The sequence below is a fragment of the Chroicocephalus ridibundus genome, chromosome 9 (assembly GCF_963924245.1).
Source record: "Chroicocephalus ridibundus chromosome 9, bChrRid1.1, whole genome shotgun sequence".
In the NCBI taxonomy this organism is placed as follows: Eukaryota; Metazoa; Chordata; class Aves; order Charadriiformes; family Laridae; genus Chroicocephalus; species Chroicocephalus ridibundus.
In genome coordinates, this window is record NC_086292.1 from 361748 (window position 1) to 373911 (window position 12164).

Below are 12164 nucleotides of genomic sequence, written 5' to 3' on the forward strand. Positions count from 1 at the left end.
CGGCTCAAAAACACCCAAACATGGTCACAGGCCAAGCAACAACTCCAGCAAGGCAGGACCAGAGCTCGGCGGGGGTCCAGGCACGGAAACGGCTGAGCAGGGACGCGGCGCCCCTCCAGCCCTGGGGGTTTGCGGGACCCCGCACTGGGGGGATGCAGCCCCCCTCCCGGGGCACGTCCAGGAAGAGTCACTCGGTGGCACAGCGCGGGTGCCCGGAGGCTCTCCTGCATCGCCCGGCTGCAATGTGCCCAGCTGGGCACAGACCTGGGGACAGGGTGGCCCCATCCTGCCAGCCCTGCTGCGCACGCACAGCCCCGGGCACGCGTCTTGCGTCAGCCCTGCGGCGCGGGCGCCGCTTCAAAGTATGTTCCCTCTCCAGGGAGGGCTACAACAGAGAGGATGGATATTGGCAAACACCCGAGGAGACCAGCTTTAGGCAAAAAAATAAGCCCTATTCTGCAAGACTTTCTTCCTCAGCAGCACAGTCCTGCTGGGAGCGGATGTTTGTTGGGTGTCTCGAGGCATGTTGATCCGGAGCTGCAAAGTTTAGAGGGTCAAAGCAAGGGAGGGGTGGGTCCAGAATGGGATCCAGCTCTACCTGCTAAAAATACAGGGCACAACACATCTCAGCTTCCAGCCCAGAGGTCCTCCCCACCAGCCTTCCTTTACGCCGGTCAAGCATCATCTGTGGGATCTTTTAGACCCAAAAAGTGGGGAATTCCCAAAAGAAACAAAGTTAGCAGAAGCACAGTGCCTGTTTCCAGGTTTACGGCTTCAGTTAAAAATAATCAGCCCTGATGCAAAAATTAAGCTTGAAACAGGAAGAAAATGTTCTGGTTTTGGTGTGTCTGGGAGCTGATCCCTCTTGGAAGTGGTTTGGGGTGGAAAGTACCTGCAGCTTCTTCCTCAGCCCAGCCAGGGACCTCGGTCGGTACATGTGGGTACGTGTGTTCCCCTCTTCCAAACGACCTCTAACCAAGACATCTGGATGGGATGAGGGGGTCTCAGGGTGCTGGGATGCTTTCGAGGGCTGGCTCCTACCCCGGTGCTGAGGACCCATCTCTGGAGGCTGCCCTGGAGGAGCTCGCCCTGTGCTGCCCTGCCAGCTCTGGGGCTGACGGAGGGTGGCAGAAGGTGTGAGCAGAGCCAGGCTGCTCCGAAGCAGCTTGCAGGCTCATGAGAGGAGGAGGAGGAGGCTGAAGGCAAGCCTGCAGAGCTGCCTGAGCCACGGCAGTCGCTATCCTGTCAGTGAGGGGGCCCATCCCCACGACGGGGTGCAGTGGGAGAGGCTGGGAGCGGGGGCAACGTGCCAGCCTTGGGGTTCGGTTTCTCTCCCCAGCCTTCCCCAGGAGTTTTCCAGCTCCATCAGTCCAGCTGCCCTGGGGAGGTAGGAAGGGAATGGCATTTTTGTCCCGGTGCCCACTTGCCATAGCAGTGGGAGCAGCAGGCAGAGAGCAGATGTGCTGGACTTATATAGAGCGCTGTGCCCTGCTGCTGGCACCCGGCTGCCCCAGATGCCGCAGGGATGAGCACACCGGGCGGCTGGCCCATGGCTGGGGGGGATCAGACGGCCGGGGACCTCAAGGCAACCTCTGGGACATGAAGCAATCCCATCACCTTCCCACCGCCAGCTCCTGGCCCCTCTTGACCGCTGGGGTGGGAGCTGCAGTGACCCCAGGCTGGTGGAAGGGGAGCAGGGACGGTTCTTCCAGCCCTGGGCAGACGTGGGTCACCCCAAGCTGTGGGGCAGGGACGGGCCCAGGGACGGGCACACCGGTTGCCGGACCCAGGTGCTGGTTAAGGCACCCACACACTGCAGAGGCATTTTCTCTTCTTGCCCGCTCCCCGCCAGCCCTGGAAGGTCTAACCCGGCCCCAAGCTGGTGCCTGGATTAATTAGTATTACAGCTTTCCCGTGGTGCAGCTGTGCTATTCTCAGCAGCCTCCAGCTGTCTGATCACACCCGGCGTGTGTGCAGAGCCAGGTCCCGCACGCCGCCTGCCCCGGCTCCGCTCCGCTGGCACTGCCCGTGGCTCACCAGCACGCAAAGCTTCTGTGCCAGGCATTCAGAGGGGAGCGGAGCTGCCAGAGGTGGCTGGGGCGGACTGGGAGCTGATGGGATTCAGGACCGGGCAGGTCAGCTCAATAGAAACTTTCCAGCAGAGCTTGTCTTTTGATAGCAAGCGCATTTTGTGCAGGGCTGGGATGTATCCGGGGAGCATTGTCGCTCCTGGCATTTTTGTGCTGGGGAAACAGAAGCAATGTGTCATTTTAACAGCTCTGCCACGGCAGAGGTGTGTCAGAGCTGTTAAAATGACATGTCGCTTCTCTGTTTCCCAAATACAAAAATGCTGAGAGGTCACAGCCTCAGGGATTTGGGTACCGCTGGGATGCCCAACGCAAGGCCCCGGTGCAGGGTCTCTGTGCTCACATGTCCCCCCACACGTGCTCCTTGTCCCTCGGCATGACGCTGCAGCCCCAGGGCGGCGGGGAGGGCTCCTGGGCAGCCCTGCTGCTGCAGAAATCCCCTTAGCGTAATCCGGGCCCGGCTCAGAGGAGGGATTTGCTCTCTGGGCTGGGAAGGACCTTCCTCCCCTCTGTGCGGCGACGCGGTGGCATTCAGCAGATGTGTGAGCTCCGTCACGGCTGCGCTGCACGCAGCAGGGCAGAGCTGGGGCCGGCCAGAAAAGCCCCAGGGTGCTCCTGGGGCTCGGCCAGCGCTTTCCTGGCGCCGGGCTCTGGCTGCTTTGATCCCTCACAGCATCCCAAAGGAACCAGGCAGCTTGGGGCAGAGCAGGAGGGATGGGTGGCCTTTGCTGGGTGCGGGCTGCCTGTGCTGGGTGTTCATGTGCTTCTCGTAAGTGGGAAATTAGGGAAGAGTGATCAGTTACGGGAAGCTGGGGATTGTTTCCCTTTGCCCAGGGCAGCTGGTAAGCTTTCGGGTGATATTGGTCCCCAGGCACTGCTCCACCACACCAGGAGACTGGGCACCCCCATCTCGGTCTGTAGTCGAGCTGTGAGCCCCAGCCATGCAGCAGGACCCCTCTGGGAGTGGAGGTTGAGGTCAGGCAGGTGGCATGGAGGGAGAGAGGCGTACAGCATCCCCGCTTCGGCTGCCTGAAGGCAGCAGAGCCGCCAGCCGGGCTGGGCGCCAGCACTCATGGGGCTCAGCTCCGCGGCAGCACCGGCGCCGGGGGAGAGCTGCTGGCACCGAGCCGCTGTCCCAGGGTAATCCCCATCCCTCAGCAGCCCACAGACCAGACCTGCTTACCGCACAGACCCCTAATTCCCTAATAATCCATCCATTAACGGCAGCGTTTGCTGGGGTGGGAGGAGAGCTGGAAAGCCGAGCGGTCCCTTCCCACGAGCGGGGCATCGTCCCTGGCAGAGGCAGAGCTCTGGACGGTGACACCCGCCCTGGCTGCCCTCCACATGACACCCTGCCGGGCCCTGGGGACGGGGTGAGCTCCTGGCAGGGCGCTCAGGAGCGACCCGGGGAAGAGGCACGGGCCCTGGACCAGCAGGGTGCCCTGGGGCTGTCAGCCCGTCTCCAGCCCCTTCTGTCTGTCCTGCTCAAGCCAGACATTAAGGCACCTGCAGTGGAGCGGAGTCCCGGGCTGTGGGTGCCCTGGAGAGAGGGGACAGACCGTGGGACAAGCGCCTGCACGGGGTTCCCCTTCCCGTTGCGCTTCCTGCCCGCGGGGAGGCAATTTCTAAGTGAAACGATAGTGGCGATGATCCCAGCGATGATGCAAGCGTAGCAGGCAGTAGCTGTTATTGTTACTGTTATTGTTATTGTAATAACAATAATAACAATAATTACCCTGTCTGCCAGAGGCTGCAGGCGGCCGGTTGTGCGGTGTTTTGCCATTCAGGCTGTTTGCAGCACAGCTGCTGGATCCCTGGATCCCTGGATCCCCGGATCCCCGCTGCCTCCCATCCCACAGCCCTGGGCTGCGCTGGTGCCAGGGCTCTGGACGACAGCGGCGCCAGGGGCTTCCACGCCACATCTGCCTCTGGACCTGCATTCCCAAAATGCTGTCACAGGCAGCCGAGCGGCTCACGCCCTGCTCCCTGGCATCTCTGGAACCTTTAGCTGTCCCAGAGGCTGCCCGGGGGGATGACAAGGCTTTGGTCCCCCTGAGCACAGAGCCAGGCACGTGCCCGGAGGGGCGTGCATGTGTGTGCTGGAGCGTGTGGCTGCAGGGCTGTGTGCGGTGCACTCTCCCACAGTGACACCAGGGCCAGCAGCAGCACTGCCACCAACAAACGGGCTCTGTCTGCTGGCTGGCCCCAGCCCATGTCCCTCTTGCCCCCAGCACTGCCCCGGCGCCACGGGCTGGCACAGGGGCCTGGGCATGTGTCCGTGCACTGTCCCACCCGGCGAGGGACGCCTTTGGGTCTGTCTCCCTGCAGTCACCACCCCAGGAGTTTGCTGACCTCGGAGCATCCTCCCATTAGACAGCACAGGTCCCTGCCTCCGTGCCATCTGTCTGTCCTGGGTTTATGGGATGTCTCCTGTGCCCTGGCATGAAGAGCTCAGCCCGCCGTGTGCCCTCAGCCATCAGCACAGGCTGTGCCTGCAAGCCTTGCTCTGTCACCCGCCGCGTTCCCACGTGGATGCTCCTGTCCCTACCCCACCCCAGCTGCTCTGACTATTGGTTATATGCTGGGGCTGAGCTCCGGCAAGTGGAAGGGGCTGTTTGGCACAGGAAGATGTCCGTTTCCCCGGCACAGCCAGGGCTGGCATGTCCCCGAGCCCCAGCCCCGCGGGGACCCTGGCCCTGCCTCCCTGTCTTCCCTGCCACTCCCCGGCCAAATCCCCTCTTTGTGCCGGGCTGGGGGCGGTGGGGAGCTGAGGCAAGAGGGGCTTTGATGTGCCACTCTGCTCGGCGCCACGGCTCCTGGGCACAGCGGGCTGGCACCAGCGGGACCCGGGCCGGGCGGCAGCTTCAGAGGCGCCTCCGGCTCACATCCCAGCACGGCGCTGCCTTGTTTTTGCCTGGCGAGGCCGGGACAGTCCCCGGCGCTCGGCCCCCGCTGGGATATGTTCCCAATAAGGCGCATGGAGAGCAGCGGGCCGGCGGCGGCACTGCCCCGGGGGATTGGGGCTGCCTGTTATACAAGAGAGCAGGTGCTGCCCCAGGATGGGGAGGGCGCTGGGGGGACAGGGAGACCCCGGGGGTGGCCCGAGGGGCCACACAACTACAAAGCCTCCAACTCCTGCATCGCTGGAGCCGTCCAAGAAATTGGTTTAATTGGGAGCCTCCATGGGAGGAAGCCGGTCCCGGCTGGGAGCCGAGGCAGCCAGCAAGCAGCCACGGTGCCCGTCGGTCCCTCCCCACTGCCAAGCACAGGGCAGGGGCTGCTGCCGTGGCTGTGTGAGCTCAGCCGGGTGCGCAGGAGCCGGCCGGCAGTGCTGGTGTGGGGTGGACATGGGGGTGAAGACAGCCTGGAGAGGCCCAGCTGCTCTCCTGCCCGGAATGAGCTCTGCAGCGGTCCCCAAGCTGCCAGCCGTGCTCCACGGAGCCCCGTCATGCCATGAAGGGATGGCACCCCAGCTCGGGCCTTCCCGAGACAGCACCAGGGCTCCGCACACCCCGTGCTCGCACCCACTCACCCTGCACAAGGGCTGCGGGGGTCTGAGCCCTTTGCTTGGCTCAGCCCAAACCGGGGGGGATGTGAGCGAACAGGGGAGATAAAAAGGGCCTCCTGCTACATGGGCTTTGCTGCTGGGGGAGATGCAGCAGCCCCTGTGTGGTGCATTCCCCTGAGCCCGGCACAGGGCTGTCCCCAGGCCGGAGGTCACCCAGCCGAGGCAGTTGGGCAGCCGCATCCCAGCCTGGAATCTGCCTTCGCCCCCGCCCTCCCCGAGCCTCGAACTTTCCACGGTCCAAAGGTCTCCCCCCTGGAGAATGAGTAACAGGGTGCTGGCAAGGCGGCAGCCCCTGGCCCAGCGCCTGGCAGCTCCCTCCCCCCCCAAGCCTCCCCTCCCACCCGTGGGAGCATCTTCCCGTGGCAGCGACCCAGCGGGGACGTGTCGGCCACCGCCTGCGTCCCCCTCAGTCAGCCTGTGCGGGGAGCGTGCTGGGGGGCTGCAGGGGGGGTCGGGGCAGCCAAAGGGCTCCAGCACGCACAGACCCTCCTGCCTCCCTGCGTCGTCCAGCCATAAGCATCCTCGTGGGCTTCTCCCAGCAGCGTGGGGCGGCGCAGCAGCACAGTGGCTGTGGGCAGGCGGTGATGCTTGTGCTAGAGTTTGCTGCTTAAAATGGGACCACGCTGATGTTTCACATCCTCCAGATCACAGGGATGCTCCTGGTGGGTCAGGAGCCCCGTCTCATGCCTCTGGGATCTCTCAGAAAGGAGGTTTAGCTGTGTTTGGCTCAAAGGTGGCCAAGGACTATCTTTAACCTTTCCAGTGCGTCTTCTGCTGTAGGCATGAAAGAATTACCAAAATGATTGAGGGGAGAGTACGGACAGGTTCAGGGGCCATCCCCGCCAGACAGGGCCCTGGGAATCTGCCGTACGTGACCTCAACGGTGATTTCCCGGTGACGAGGGCTGATGATAGGAAAGGCAATTCACAGTGGATGATGAGCTGTCTGACCCTGCCGGGGTTTATCGGTGCCTTTGCCGCTGCCTCCAGGTCCCCGAACAGGACTGGGATCACGGACCAGCCATGGCGCAGAGCTGCCCACCATGCTGGGAGCCAGACTAAGCAAGGGCTGAGCCGTGGCCATTTCCCAAAGCCAGGGGCTGCCGGGGAAGGGGTGGAAACGGCCGTGAGTTTTCCAGGGCAATGCCAGGGCCGTGCCAGGGTGGTGGGCAGGCAGCGGGAGCGGAGTGTGCCCTGCGGCTGCATTCCTCTCCTTGTATGGTACCCGAGCACCCGCTGGGTGCCCTCCTCCCTGCCACGCCTGCCTCGGCAAACACGCATGGCACGCAGGAGGTGACAGCCACGGGGCAGCACCGCCGTGCCACCGCCTCCACCGGATGAGCATCTCCCCCATCGCCATGGGGTGTTGGCTCTGCAGGGGCAGGGAGGAGCGACGGGCTCCTCTGCGGTGTCTTGTCTGTCCCAGCGCAGCAGATGGCCAAGTGACCAGGTGGTGGGGTGGCCTCGCATGCCACCGGCTGTGTCAGCAAAGGGCTGTCGCAGGAGCTGGCACCCTGCCCTGGCCAGGGCCGTTTGTGTTTGTTCAGGGATGTCGTGCCTGACCTGTTCCAGTCCCGGTGACTCTTGGGCAACCTCCCTCCCGGGTAATCATTGACGGGGTTGGGAAGGCTGGCAGGACAGACCTCAAACACCGGCCAGAGAAACCTGAGTGCTGAGCTCAGGAGAAATTTCCATGGCAGCGTGTGGGGATGGTGTAAACCTGGCGCAGAGCTGCCCCCCAGTAACACCCACACCCAGGTCACCGGCCGCTGTCTGCCCCTGGCTCGGGCAGCCCTGGCTTTGGGGTGGCAGTGGGACGTGGAGGGATAGGATGGAGACATCAGCCTTCCCCAGGGTTCCCTCGGGGGAAATTGCAGGACAAGCCGAGCTTCACGTGCTCGGGAGCCTCTGTGCCCCCTTCTGAGAAGGAGACAACCCCTCCGTGACTTGTGCCCTCTTGTAAGCCCCAGCAAAGTCCTCCCGGAGCCTGGACGCCTGGATTTCCCACACTGATTTTCCTGGGGATTATGCTGTTTCTAATGATCAATTAAAGCAAATTGGCCAGGTCCCCGAGGCCCCTAAATCCTGTCTAATCCCTGGCACCTTCTCAAACTGCCACTGCTCATTCATTATGTGGCAGTCCCCTGGGTGGAAGTGTTTGCTCCGAGCGTGGCTCTTCCTACACGAAAGCCTTCCGGGTCCCTGGGGCGTTTGTCTGGGTTTGAGAACTTGCTGTTTCTAATTGATTTATTTGTTATGGTGCTGTTTGCTCTGAATGAATCTCCCTTTCTTGGCAGGAATGAGGAAGTTCACTTTCTCGGGAACGTTTTACTGCTTAGCAGCCTCCTTATCGCCTCTAATAGATCCCATTAACCTTGTGCAGCAGTCGCACTGGCTCTGGCACGGACCGGCAGGAGGAAGCTCAGGTTGTTTGTGTGTTTTGTGCAGTCTTTTCACCCTCCCGTGTGACCCAGCTGGTTTCCACCTTGCTCAGCTCTTTTTGTAGTTGATACTGTTGTTCAACATCATCTCCCACTTGTCTTTTACACAGTCCTCAAATGCCATCTCCTTCCCTCTCCTTCCTTGCTGTTCCTTGGGGCTGGACCTTGTTTCTGTCTGGGAAGCTGAAATCCTTTCGCAGCTGTGTAACAACAGCTCCCAGCACCGTCCCAGCCATGGGAAGCGTCTGCCCAGAGGACTGTCCCCGCACACAAAGCCACCTCACCACGGGGACAAAGCCGTGGCTCTCCATGTGCTGGCCCGCAGTGGACTGTGGGCAGATGGCTCCTCTCTGGGCCCCCCTTTCCCCATCTGGCTGGGGATGAAAGGGCGGCCAGTGCTGCCAGCTCCACAAAGCGACACCCCTGTGCCACATGGAGGGACCTTTAGGGACAGCTGGACCCAGCATCTCGCCAGGCCATGGCATTTGACCAAGCCAAGGACATGGCTGCCACCCATGAGCCACAAGCCATGTAGGTGTTCAGGGCATATTTTCTTTTCCCTACGGGAAAACTCATCCTGCGGTCCACGAGGATGCAGGGTGGACCCCTGAGGGTGGAAAGGAGGAGCTGGCTGAGGTAGAAACGCGCTGCCTGCTCCCTTCAGGCGTCCCCAGCAGTCCCTGGGAGCAGGGAGGGGTGCCATGCCCGAGGGCAGGCGGTGGTGGCCGTCTCAGCCGGGGTGCACGCCGCCCGCCGGGCGCGATGGGGCTGCCTGCGGTCCCGCTGCCTGGAGACTGCCCACTGTTTATTTCACTTCCTGACAGCAGCGAGCGCCGGTGGCCGGGTGTCAGGGCAGGGTGCCGGGGACCACAAACCGCCGGGGAACACGGCGCACCCACCCTGGCGCCCCTGCCCACGGTCCCCACTCCGACACCAGCCCCTGCCCTCCGCGGCAGCCTGGGCTCTGGAGGGTCTCCATCCTCCCGGGGATGCAGGGGTGGGGTGACAGGGGGCGGCACCTGGGAGAGGGAAACAGCCCCATGATCTGCCAGGGGGATGGAAACCCTGATGGGGCTGGAGGTGGGCACTGCTGGGTCCCGTCCCAGCAGCGTGCAGGAGGGCGCAGGTCTGGGCCAGCTCCCCGTGTTTGTACAACAGCGGCACAGTGCACGCCGGGGCAGCAACAGCTTCTCCACGAGGACGGCTTGTGCCGTTTCGGGAGGTGTTGCCTGCACCCCACGGGTGCCAGCGCCCATGGGCGGGCAGAGCTGGCGATGGGCACGGCTGCAGCATGCCCGCGGTGGGCAGGTTTGCCAGCAGCTCTGACAGAGCCTGGTCCTGGCACGCACGCACCCTGGAAACAGTTCCCTTCCCTGGCCTGTGTCCGGGGCCTGATCCTGACTGCCGTGTGGTCCATGCAGCCCTGTCCCCAGCTGGGCACCCTCTGTAGGAGCACTGGGGTCTCAGCCTGGCCCTGCCCTGGAGAAACCCCCTTCCCAGGGGACATGAAGGGCTGCTGAGGGGAAACTGAGGCACGGCAGAAGGGCAGGTACTGCTGAGCTGCAGGGAAGGAGGCAGGCTGGACCAGGACCCCCAGCTCTGAGCATCTCCCCAACCCTGTGCAGCTCCCAGGCCCAGGTGCAGCCCCAAATGGGGGGTAGCCCTTCTGCCCCCCCCATCCGCCCTGCTGCAGGGGTCCCTCAGGGACGATTCCCGCGTGCCCCAGTCTTGACGTTGGCTCATCCTCAGGCTGCGTCTCTCCCCTCTCCTGCCCAGCTGGGGAGGGGGTGCCAGTGCCAATGCACCGCTTGTGCCCTTGTCCTCAGGGGGCTGCTGCAGGCAGAGCCCAGGCAGCCCTGGTCACCGTGCTCAGATCTCCACCGACCCACCACTTGCTCGGGCCTGGCAGACACGACTCATGCTGCTCTCCAGTGGGAACCTCCGTTTTGTAGCACGGCTTTCCCTTCCCAAGGGGTCCCCGGGCTGCAAATGCTCCCAAGCAGCCCAAGGTGGGCTAACGCCAGGCTGGCTGGGGGCGTGAGCTGATCTGGATCCATGGGGGACACTGGGTTCTGAGGACTACGTGGAAAATCCCAGCCACGCGTTTATCTGCAAGGCTCCCGCGGGGCTGGGCCGGGCTGGGACACGGCGTTCGAGGAGCAGGGAGGAACGCTTGCATAAGGCCGACTGCTTTGGCTGCGGCTGAGTCTTCCCAGATGGACTCCGGGCATGCAGAGCCCAGCGGGGCAGAGTGGGGAGAGAGCAGGAGTGTGCAGAGCTGGGTGGGGGGGCAGGTCTCCCCATGTACACCTGACCCTTGGGTGGACGCCAGACCCTTCTGCTCTCCTCGCGCTGCTCAAATGTCCTCCCAGGCAGCTGCTTGCCCTGTGCACGCTGCACTGAGCATCAGCTACACGTGCACCCCCCCATCTCTGACACAAAAAGTCCCCCAACTCTTTTTCTCCACCGTGTCCCTGGGGTGAGCCAGGGTCCTGGCTGGAGGGAGCACTGGAAGCTCAGCCTGCCCCAGCAGGGTGGGAGACGAGGGACGCATCCTCATCCCAACCCCCTTTCTCTCCCCCTTCCATCCCGATCTCATGTCCATCCATATCCCACCTCACCCCCACTCCCATCCTCATCCTACCCACACCCTCACCCCCAATTCCAGCCCCTTCTCCATCCCCATCCTATCCCATTGCCAGCTCCATCCCACCCCTATCCCCATTCCCCACCCAGACGGGCCCTGGCCCCAGGACAAGGGGGAAGGATGTGGGTGCACAGGCCCCCCTTCTCCCAGTGGCACGTTTGCATCCCCCATGAATGCCGGGATGCTGGGGTGAGGGGATGCCGGGATGCGGGAATGCCGGGGTGCGGGGGTGCGGGGGTGCCGGGGTGCGGGGGTGCCGGGATGCGGGAATGCCGGGATGCCAGGGTGTGGGGATGCCGGGGTGGGGGGTGCCGGGCCGGCAGCATCCCGCCCGGCCGGGAAAGCACCGCTCTCGGTTTTTTTTACAAATCAGCCGTTTCTTAGCGACTTCCTGCTCGGCGCGTTAACCCCCGGGGCGCCGCTGGGCTGTGGGGAGCGGAGGCAGCCCGTGATGGCCAGAATTGCCCCTCCGCTGCCCGCACGGCTGCCGTCACCCACGTCCTTGCCGCAGGGACTTGCTGAGCTTGGCTCGTCCCCGGGCCGCGGGGAACGACGAACCGGGGGAGCCTGGCCCTGCTTCCCCCCTGCTGCTGCCCGTGGTTTGCCTCCTCACGCAAGGTGCGTCCTTGCTGGGGGGCCGGCGGGGAGGGCTGGGGTGCCACGCTGGCCCGGCAGCCTCGCGGCACCCCGGGATTAACGCTCTTGGGCCCGGGGGCCGGCGGGGGCAGAGAGCCAGAGCGCGCAGGGCCAGCGGGAAGGGAGGGGCCCTTCTCTCATTTTGGGTGCTGCACAGCGTGTGCCGCTGCCTTCAGGGCCTGTGGCACAGTGCAAGGGGACATCGTGTCCAGAAGGAAGGGAACAGTCGGGGAAGGGTGTTTCCAAGCCTTTTCCATAAGCAGAGGGCCTGGGAAGGGCATAGGGTGTTTTCGGGTGATGTAGGGGTGTTGGTAAACCTCCTCCAGCCCCCAGATGCAGCAGGAGCTGGGGAGCAGCCCCCGTGCACCCCAGGGGCGGGGGGCAGCCCCTTTGCCTGGGCCACTGCACCCACAGGCTTGCTGGGTGCTCAGCCCAAGGGTTCGTCTCCTCTCCTGCTGCTCTCAGGGGACCCCCAGGACAGCACTGGGCTGGGCTCAGCCTTGTGCAGCTCTGCGGTGGCATGTGCCAGGCGCAGGGAGGGATTTCTGGTGGGGCTGCCCTGTGCCATTGGCTGGCACGGTGTCACGCCACGCTGCGGGGACAGGAGAAGGCTCTGCCCACCCGTGGGAGGAAGGCTCATCTGGAGCAAGCGGTTTGTGGCGGGTGGCTTTTCCCGAGTGTCTGCGATGAGCGGGGGCTGCCCAGGTGCCATTGTCTGTCCCCCCTGCACAAAGGCAGGCAAGAGCTACGGGGCATCCCAGGGCCATGGGGAGGGGACAGAGGATG